The following is an 11,401-nucleotide window of genomic DNA, read 5'->3' as shown; positions in this document are numbered from 1 at the left end:
TGAGCATTTATTGTTTAAATGTGCGCATATATAAATATATATATATATATATATATATATATATATATATATATATATATATATATATATATATATATATATATATATATTATTATTATTATTATTATATATATATATATATAATTTTTTTTTTTTTTTAATGAATGATGGTTTCTCTAGATAAGACCCTTAATCCTCATCTGGGATTGTGTAAAATGCTTTGAAGCTGCAATTAATCTGTAATTTTGACCTTCGACCGTTTGGGGTCCATTGTCCACTATATGGAGAAAAATCCTGGAATGTTTTCATCAAAAACCTTAATTTCTTTTCGACTGAAGAAAGGAGGACATGGACATCTTGAATGACATGGGGGTGAGTAAATTATGAGGAAATTTTCATTTGAAAGTGAACTAATCCTTTAAATACCAATAAATTGTTCACTTTTTTTTTAGTGTAAAGAAATTTGTGCGGTGTGAAAGTGTTTTCTTCAAAATCTGGACATCGCCCAGTGTAATGAAGTAAAAGTAAATTTTTTTTTGTCATCCCTCTATGAAAACATGGAATATTATTTGGACTACTTCAGGTTTATAAATGGGTTTCTCAATGGAGATTTATTTATTTATTTTTTATGTGTCATATATGCGAGTAGTAACAAGCATCATTTACTCCATTACAATTACTTGTACTTTTAAGAAAATATTTGAAGGTGGGTACACTAAAAAATGGTGTTGGATTTACTTAGAAATCAAGTAATGCATTAAATACATTTTTAATTTTAAATTAGAAAGACTGAAATGCTATTTTCTTTTGTTCAAACCTTTGTTCAAATTACAAACTTCGAAAAGTCTTTTTACTGTGTACTTTTTATTCTTACTCGAGTACAAATGACAAAATGTACTTTTATTTTAGTATACTGGTCAATGTCAATGTTCCTCTTTTTACTTTGTTTTAATGCTCTATACTCTTTTTGAGTTGATTCTTTTCAAAGCAGTTGGCAGAATGGTAATTGGTTCTCAAAACAGTTTGAATTATTTGTTCCGTTCACACATGCACTGAATTATGTGAAGTGGTTTCTCATTCATACAATAGTAACAGGAATCTTAAGAACATGAAGAAAATAAAGAGCATTGGATAAAGTGGATATGAGCGTTTCTGAATATGCGCATGTGAAGAGTTTTCACTCTTTCTTCTCTGTCAGTGACTTCTCTGTCAGAATTTTGTTGAACAGTATATTGTATGAGCACTGCAAATGTTCTGATACTCTAATCTAATTTATACTGTTATTTGTTCAGTATAGTGAGAAAACATCCCTGTAATACATGCTTCATTGACTTTATTTTCATTATTTTGCTTGTTCTGAATAAGATCCAAAGTAGTCTTAACCCACTATTAGTAGTCTTTTTATTGGACACTTTTTTTTTACTCACACTCCAGAAAATATTAAGCTTATTTATTTATTTATTTTTTTTTACTTATTTAACTGCATTGTTTAATTTCTAATAACCTCTTATAGTTTTAATTGAGTAAAGTTCCCACCTCACACAATATTAGAGTCTGCAGTGTTACAAAATTTGTAAATAAAAATAAAACAATTTTATGAAAATACTTCATAAAATGTATATAGAATTGCCTTTTTCCAAAAGTGTTTTTGCAGAAATAATGTTACATCTTTCTTAAACATTTGAAGTACAATTCTTTTCAAAATTAACCTAATGTACTTTAAAATACAAACTAAAAGGCCCCACAAAGGTGTATAGTGCTTTGCAAAAGAGCCTACAAAGAAGCAGAGGATGCTGGAATATGTGAAGGTAAAGCGAACAAGGGTTATACGACTCTCGTGTCTCTTCTCTGAGTAATCTGAGGAAGAAATGGAGAGGGAGATCTTGCTATCTGTGTTTCATTAATTTAACATTTTTATCATTGTGCTGAGATGCTCATCTGTCGTGTTGCGTAAATGATCATGGAAGATCGAACATGGATTATGTTCTGAAAAAGCCAGAGTGCATGCAGACCACAGGAGTGTGCGTTTATGCACAAGTTAGGCAATGTGTTATGTAGCTGAAGAACATTAATCTGATGGAATGAGGCTGATTATGCTTAAGATTGACATACGAACATTTCTACTTCTACGCACAACCCTCAATCTGTCCCTCAAGTTTCCGCCTCAACATCTCATGCCAACATCCTTGACAGGAAAACAAGCACTTTTATGACTAATAATTTTTGTACCTATAGGCTCAACAACTCTTCTGCTAAACACACACTGGTTTAATTACAAGTCACACAATTGTGTGCGCGTGTGACTGATTTTCTAAGTTATATTTATTTTTCAGTCTCTGCAATTCTCTGTAAATTACGTTGAAATGTACACCACCTCCAGCAATCCCTCTGCTTCATTTTCAAATGCTTTCTCTTTTCCAAATTAAAAAAAATATATATATAACACCATGTTTTAAAAAGCCTCCAATTCATGCTGTTGATAATGCAGAAAGATTCTGCTTAATTAAACTTGTATAGGCAGAGCAAAGTTTAAAGAGAGAGGCGAAATTCACTCATGTCATGCTATGAAAATGTGCAAATTATCAAATACAAATTAATTAATGTTTTGAGCCCATGTTCAGAGCAATGAATTGCATTTAGGAAATTAAAAAGATAGGAGCTGCTCAGCCTTGCTTCACTAGTGTGTAATTTATTACTGCTAAGTTCAAAAAGCAAAATAAAACCATGTCACAAACACAGCCCGGCTAATGTCGGAATGATTTTTATAATAGCTATACCCTAAAACACTCGTCTGCTGCGTTTTTAATTAAAAGAAAGATGCACACATGAGATCTTTGACATCTGAGGGTGAATGACCCTATAGGATACATTCTCTCCTTTCCCATTCTTTAAACAAATTTACAATTGCTGAAATGCACTTTTCTTAAGTTGTTTTTCTAATTCTTAAAACCTGGAATAAAATATGTTCTGCAGTTTTAGCTGCTATTAGTTTTTAAAACGGCTACATTTCAACTGTGAAAGTAATAATGATGATGATGATAAACATTTTTTCTTTTATTTTAAGACAAATGTACTATTTAGTTTATTCTATCACTCATTACCCCTAAAACCACTTCCTCAGACCTATATTTCATATTTATTAAAACATAAGATAAGCAAAAAATATACACATATACCTTCAAAAAACACTTTTTAATGTCAGATATTTAAAAATAATTTTGTATGTATTTGTGTGTGAGTGCGTGTGTGTTTGATACAATTGTATTAATACAATGTATTCGCGTGAGTGTAAATTTATATGCCTTTACGATGACCCTGTCTTTACCGCAATGAAGGGCACTTTCAGAAACACTGAGTGCTTTAATCAAAGAGGACAAAGCCAGCCTAAGGGTCATCACATTTTGACCCTTGACCTGACGGAGACCCCTGCTCCTTGTTTGGTCCCTCAAGGGTCGGTTTTACTTGAACAAAGCCTATATAAACACCAGGCTGTCAGTCACTTAGCATGCTAATGCATCTCAGTGGTCTGGATGGATAAGATTTTGAGTTTTCTATGGACACACCAACCGCATAGTCAACTGCACTGGCCTTAGGGACTTTGAGAGCTGTCACTAGATCAGCATTGTTGTATGTTGAATCCCATATCAAAATGGACACTGAGAAACCTGATCATAGATCAGCTTTCATACTGTTGTACTGGGAGTGAATGCAGGCCCACAGTTGGAGAAGCACCTGGATGGGTCAGCGTGAGGTAAAATGAAGCAGCTATGTGTTAGCGATGGGGGCGTGTGCCCTTTGCCAATGACCTGAGACTAGATTTGCATTTCCTTTTACAATGAGGAAGGGTTGAATGTATGTAGAAAAGGCCAGTGTCAGGTATCATGCAGAAAAGCACATATGCATAATGTTTAAAGGCCTGTTTGGGTCTGATGCGACTTCACAATATAAAAGTTCTAATGGTGTGTGCACACCAAAAGCGAATTTAATTATTTGCATGAGTAGATTACATACAAAGTCAATGCAAAGATGCAAATAGACGCAAATTTGCGTCGGGCAACGCGGTTACCTCGAATGCGTGATATTTGCCTCAATCGCGTCTTCCACGCAAGTTGAAAAATTTCAGCTCAAGCGGAAAATTCGCATGACACATTGTTGCACAAGCCAATCAGCAAAGAGCTTATCGACACGTCCGGTTGCATCAGAAAATGGAGGATATTCATATTTTTCATAGCATTATTGTAGCTGTCTGAGGGCACCCCGAAATTATTGACACAACTTCTTATTCATACAGAGACTGGGACAAAAAAGGAGATAGTTTGGAGAAAAGTAAGCAAGGAAGTTGGACTACCTGATAAGTGTTGAAAATATGCGCCTCAAAGAGCGCTGGAAGTGGCTGTCATCCAGGCGCATTTTCCTATGAGGAAGTTCACATAGTGTGTGCCTCTGGATGGTGCTGTTGTTGATGTGCGTGAAGACATTACTCATCGTGCGATATTTTTATTTGCACGAGTGACGCAAAAAACAAGTAATCTAGAGTGAGTAACGAATTGCGAATATTTGCTTCGGTTTTCGCGCGCACACATCATAGAATACTCACAAGCAATATTTTTGCATCAAAACTATTAATGCTGAGCCCAGTGATGATTTTCAGTAATTTTCTGTTGAGACCCGAATTAACTCAATTGGCTTCTGAAAAAAAAGACCAAACTTAAGAATTACTAATAAATATATTTCTGTCAGGACCACTATCGTCAAATATGATAGATTATGCAGTTTGTATTGGCGGTATGGTTCTGTTCTGGGCAAGAACTCCCTGTGCATCCATGCAGCCTAGCATGGATAAGAGCAGGGAGAGCAGCAATAAACCCCCCAGGGTAAACAGAACAGGACCAACATGCAGATATCATTAAATGTCATGATTTAACGTACACATATTCGAGATTAGTCTGATTCAGGGGAAATAATAAGGCCAATCTTGACTGAAGAGAGGAGGAGCTGGGGATGGAGGAGGGTAATTTGCTCCTGAGAAATGCAATAGCTGCTGATAATACTGAGGAGCTTATATATATATATATATATATATATATATATATATATATATATATATATATATATATATATATAGATTCCGTAATAGGCGTCGTATTCCTATAGGTAGACGCAAGTCACCTGGGAGTCAGCTGATGCAAGCTTGACTAACGTGACCTGCCAGAACTGACGCTAACGCTAGATAATAATCAACCTACATAGCTCGATATATATTGCACAGTATGTTCACTGTATACCTTTTTATACGAAGTCTGATCCAACCTAACAACACAAAGTATAAAATATTTGGTGTATCAAAACTTTCCACACCAATGTTTAAAATTTTTTTTTTGTTATCTATTGCTAAATTGTTGTCTAAAAATTGACTTAAATTGACATTAAAGTAACAAGCCTTCATCTGTCTGTTCATACATTTGTGCTGAACTTTTTTACATTTGGGTTTTTCTTGAACTTTTTTCACTTTATTGTCCCAGAGTTTGATATGAAACAGATTTAAATTATTTTAAGTTGTAAAACAACAACAACAACAAAATCAGGTCTTTTAATAAAAAAATCTATTGAACATCACCGTATAATTCTATGTACTCAATGTCAAGGTTGAGATTTCATTTTAAACTGCTGTGCAAAATAGGGCATAAAGTGATTATTCTTCTCTTGCCTCTTGCCCCAAAATATTCTCTGTCCTTTTTCAACGCTGACATACATTTGCGTTAAACTCCTTTACTTTTATCTTCCCTTTTTCATCATTTCTCCTTTACTCCTACTCACTTTCTCTTCACCCTCACTTGACAACTTCAACAGAACGGTACATCCGTGACTCACTGCGAGTCCACATCCACCATTGTTCATTGTGAATGAACGTCCATCAGAAGAGAAAAGAAAGGACTGTGTGGTAAGAATTGGACGAAGGGGAGCGCAAGTTAATTAAGAGTGTGTGAGAAACAGAGGGAGCCGTACACCTCTGTTAAAAAGACGACACACTCAGATGAGAGGATAGCGCATTAATTACTTCTCTCATTGCTACAATGAAGTCTGAGAGTTGAGAGAAGGTCATGGAGTCTTTGGCGTGGAGCACAGCTTTATTACAAGAAAGAGACAAAATGAATGGAGAGGGAATTGAAACTGGGAGACAGATTCAAAGGTGATGGGGCAAGAGAAACTGAAATTAAACCTGTGCCAATTAAAGCACTAACCAAACAACAAAACAAAACAAGTGTGTGCACATTTTTAAACTTAGAATGTACTTTGGGGCCAAAATATTGAAATATATATGAATATATATGAGGTCTTTATTTACTTGTAAAACTACAAGAAGGTAAATGTTTTAGTTTAGGTTAAATGTTTTATGTACAAGCTTATAATTATAACTAGATGTATACATATTCTGAATAAATTACAATTTTGTATTTCATTTGTTGTATAGAGTAAAAGTCACTGCCACAATGCCAGGGTGTTGCTATGCAGTTGCTAAGGCATTTCAAGTGCTTTTTTGTGTATTACTATGCCAGTGTTTTGTGTGGTTCCTAAGGTGTTCAGGGTATGCAGTGTTTGGAGTGGTTGCTAGTGTGTTATGTGGTTGATAAAATTCTCTGAAATAGTTAACCCAAGCTCATTGGAAAAACGTTCCTGTGACACTTTCAAATTGAAGTGGAGATAAAAGTGTGTTCAGCTTTATCTGGAAGAAATGAATGTGAATCTTGCAGTGTTTTATTACATTGGTTGTTGTATCATGGCAATGGCGCTAAAAGGTTAATGCTCTATCCTGTTTGAAAATTACGTACCACCTACACTAAACTCTACCCTAAACTTAACCAATAGTGTTAACTAATGAAAATATGAGATAAAATTGCTTTTGCTGAAGCAGCTGTGCCATTTCAGCTCGTCTCTACAAGTCTGAGAGCTCTTTTATTGTGACACGGTGCTGTACCGTGTGAGCTACTGAGCAAGTTTACTACATCAGAGAAGCTATAAATATGGAGCTGGTTATGTGATGTAAACAACGAAATGTATTAGTTTGTTGTTCTACTGCCACTAGTGGTAATTTAAGCTTGAAACTAAAGTGAATTGTATGTTTTTGAAGTCTTGCAAAAATTTGAGTAGAGGCATATTGGAAATAGTTTTTATGCATGCTGTGCAGTTTGCTGTGGTGGTTGGTCATAAAAACAAAAGTCCATGTCAAAACTCCAATTGCTTAGAAAACTTAAAATTTTTGCCTTTTTGCCAACTGCCTTAGTAACAACCACTAAATGTAGCTCAATTTAAAGGTGCCCTAGAACTTTTTTTAAAAAGATGTAATATAAGTCTAAGGTGTCCCCTGAATGTGTCTGAAGTTTCAGCTCAAAATACCCCATAGATTTTTTTAAATTCATTTTTTTAACTGCCTATTTTGGGGCATCATTATAAATGAGCCGATTCAGGGCTACTGGCCCTTTAATTCTCGTGCTCCACGCCCACGGAGCTTGCGCTTGCCTTGAACAGTGCATAAACAAAGTTAATATAACTTGCCTTGAACAGTGCATAAACACAGCTAATATAACCCTCAAATGGATCAAATGGATCTTTACAAAGTGTTCGTCATGCATGCAGCATGCATGCGTCGGATTATGTGAGTATTGTATACTGTTATATTGTTTACATTTGATTCTGAATGAATTTGAAGCAGTGCTCCATGGCTAACATCTAATGCTACACTGTTGGAGAGATTTATAAAGAATGTCCACAAGTTGTGTTTATGAATTATACAGACTGCAAGTGTTTAAAAATGAAAATAACGACGGCTCTTGTCTCCGTGAAAACAGTAAGAAACGATGGTAACTTTAACCACATTTAACAGTACATTAGCAACATGCTAACGAAACATTTAGAAAGACAATTTACAAATATCACAAAAAATATCATGATATCATGGATCATGTCAGTTATTATCGCTCCATCTGCCATTTTTCGCTGTTGTCCTTGCTTGCTTACCTAGTCTGTTGATTCACCTGTAAAGATCCAGACGTTACTGGCTGCCCTTGTGTAATGCCTTTCATAATGTTGGGAACATGGGCTGGCATATGCAAATATTGGGCCTGTTCTTCTGAGGTCTTTTAAACAAATGAGATTTATATAAGAAGGAGGAAACAATGGAGTTTGAGACTCACTGTATGTCATTTCCATGTACTGAACTCTTGTTATTTGACTATGCCAAGATAAATTAAATTTTTCATTCAAGGGCACCTTTTAAACAGTAATCAGTGAGAGCCATTTAGATTTTCTCTTATCCGTGCCATATTGTATGTTTCTTCAATTTGTAGTTGCTCCTGTACAAAAATCTAGGCAATCTGCACACAATGAAATGGAGTCTCTACTATTTTCCCTCCACACTTCTTCCACAGGTCCCGTGAGAGAGGGGCGGGCGGCCGTGAGCCGCGTATAATTACGTAGTGGCGATGAGGCCATCTGATAGGCAGGAGAGGGGGAATACGGTGAGATAATTAACACCGATACCCAACGCAAGACCAACGCAGGCGAAAGGTGGGCTCAGAGATAAAGCGCTCATCAGAGCGCAAAACCGCCCCGTGTGCAGATAGTTTCTGGGTAAATAAACGAGACGGAGCGAAAGGGAAGGAGGAAGAGCCAAGGTTAACACAGTTTGAAATAAGGTTACGCCTCCATCAAAGAGCATTCAGATGACATTAAGAATGGGGAGGTGGGAGGTGAGCTATTTTCCAGAGCGTGTTAACTTAATGGCCTTCCAGTCGCCTCAGTGATTTGAACACTGTAGCATAGAATAGGTCTCTTTTACTAACAATTTCTAACGTTCTACTGCAATCATTCAATGATTTTAGGATGACTTTTTGGTAGACACATTTTTTTCATTTATTTTTAACAAAACTGCCAAAAGAAACAACCCTAGAAGACTTAATGACATTTTACAAGTTTTAAAGTCTCATGGGTATAACCCCCCCCAAAAACGTAATGATATTTAAGAATCAAAAATTCAGGGTAATAAAAAAAAAAAAAAAAAAAAGAAAAACTTTTTACCTTGAAAAATATCTTTTTAAAAACGTTTTTAGAAAAGTATTAAGATTTCTACACTCACTTGTATAGAGGGTGTAAGAAAAATGTTATTACTTGATGGTTACAGCACATTATTTTTTAATTATTTATATTAGGGGTGCTGTGATATACCAGTGCTGACAATAATCGTGATATATAAAACAGGAAATATCATTATTGTGTTAATTACAGGTGTCACACTATGGTGATAACCATGATATTTAAAAATGAGTAGTGCACATATGATAATATGACAAATAATCTAGAGCCATTAACTATCTGGGGTGTGTTTAACAAAAGCAATGTTAGCCAACTATTGTCGCATGTTCCATTGAACTCTGTTGGTAACAACAGAACTTTTGACCATAGTTGGCTTTGGGAAACGCACCCCGGGTTGACATACCAAAGATGCATTATTGCATCTTAATGCTGTTTGCCACCTGTCATATAACAGAAGAAGACAGCGCACAACTACCAGAGATGGCCTTAATTATTATTCCTTAAAGAGTCTTTGCGGCAGCACTTTAAAAAATGTAAGCTAGCCAGTGTGCGAGTTATTTGGATTCTGCAAAAATGTCCACAAGTGAGACTCATAGGAGTAATACAACTTATGACATTCCAGGCAATCCCTTATACTGTATGGACAAACATATCATCAGCTATCGGTAAGAGAATAAAATGACGTTTTGACTGATCAAACATGAAAATACTGTAATAGAATTCCTGCCTTATTCTGTGATAAGCCACGTTAGTTCACAGAAGAAAGTTATTTTAAACTCTTGACTGACGCTGTAACGTGAGTATGGAGTAATACCATACCATCTTATTCTTATAAATGGTCGTACTTTGACACTGTGCTAAATGTTTTATAGCATTATAGGCCGCATTTACACAACATGGTTCAAGTGACGCAATTCTGATTTTTTTTTTTCCTCCCATGTGGCACAGGTCGGATATGACCCACGGACATGTAAGCAGGAAAAAAGCTCATTGATTACGATAATCAGGTCGGTTTCTGGCCTCATTCATATGTGGAAATAAATCTGATATGAAATGGATACGTGCATTTGTGTCTGCAATGTAAGTGGACAGATTGGATATTTCCCTGTCAATATGAGTCAAACATCATTGAAAAAGAGATGATGGCAAATGACGTAAACTCAGGTGGACACCAACACAATCACATGAGTCTCCATCAGGTGCAATGGAGGATGAAGGATTAACCCAATGTTTTGCTGGCCTTTAAAGATGGTGTGGAAAGCATTTCATCTGCGTCATACCATTTTTACTTCCTTTTTGGCCTAAGCTTTTCCGGGTCGGTACCTCTACCCAGGGTTGTTTTGTCGAGTGTACAGTATAAATGCTGATATCAGTTGGGTTATGTCAGCTCTTAGTCTCTTAGTCTCCTCAGATGGGCTTCAGCAGCATAAGATCAAACCAGGTGGCACTCCTGTCAGCTAAGAACAGGAAACTGAGGCTACAATTTGCATGGGCTCACCAAAAGCATCCATCCTGCTTTGTGTCAACGATTCAGGCTGCTGGTAGCGGTGTAATGTGTGTGGCCGCACTTTGGTTCTTGGCGTACTTTGGCCCCCTTAGTACCAATTGAGCATTGTTTAAACACCACAGCCTACCTGAGTATTGTTGCTGACCATGTACATCCCTTTATGACCACAGTGTATCCATCTTCTGATGGCAACTTCGAGCAGGATAATGTACCATGAGTTCACTATACTCAAATGGCCTCCACAGTCACCAGATCTCAATCCAATAGAGCACCTTTGTGCAGCTGACAATATGTACCAAAATATCTGAGGAATGTTTCTAGTACCTTGTAGAATCTATGCCTCAATGAATTAAGACATAACTGAGGGGAAAAGGGGGGTCCAGTGCAGTACTAGCAGTACTTACCTAATAAAGTGGCTAGTAAGTGTATATGTATGTATAAACTATATGAAACTGACATGATTACAAAAATATATATATTTTAGTCCCTACCCCTCAACCACTTTCATATCAAGATCACTTTTGACAATCTTATTCATTCCAGAAGGAAAAACTCACTTGTTTTTCATTGAATAATCTGTGTATTTACAAATACTTCCCATTATGTTATCAAAGGGTTGTGAATGGCACTTCATGGAACACATTTACAGCATTTACCGTATTAATTGGGTGGATATGAGTAAATGTTAGGGCCCTACAGCAGGCAACCTTCCAAGAGGCCTTGACGGTGACCTTCTAAAGAAAGAGGTCATGAAGCAGGCAAGCAAGCATTTAGAAGTGTATTTGGATTGGAGATGATGAAGAT

Source organism: Chanodichthys erythropterus, chromosome 8 (genome assembly GCF_024489055.1).
Source record: "Chanodichthys erythropterus isolate Z2021 chromosome 8, ASM2448905v1, whole genome shotgun sequence".
Taxonomy (NCBI): domain Eukaryota; kingdom Metazoa; phylum Chordata; class Actinopteri; order Cypriniformes; family Xenocyprididae; genus Chanodichthys; species Chanodichthys erythropterus.
Note: the sequence above shows the minus strand (reverse complement) of the source record.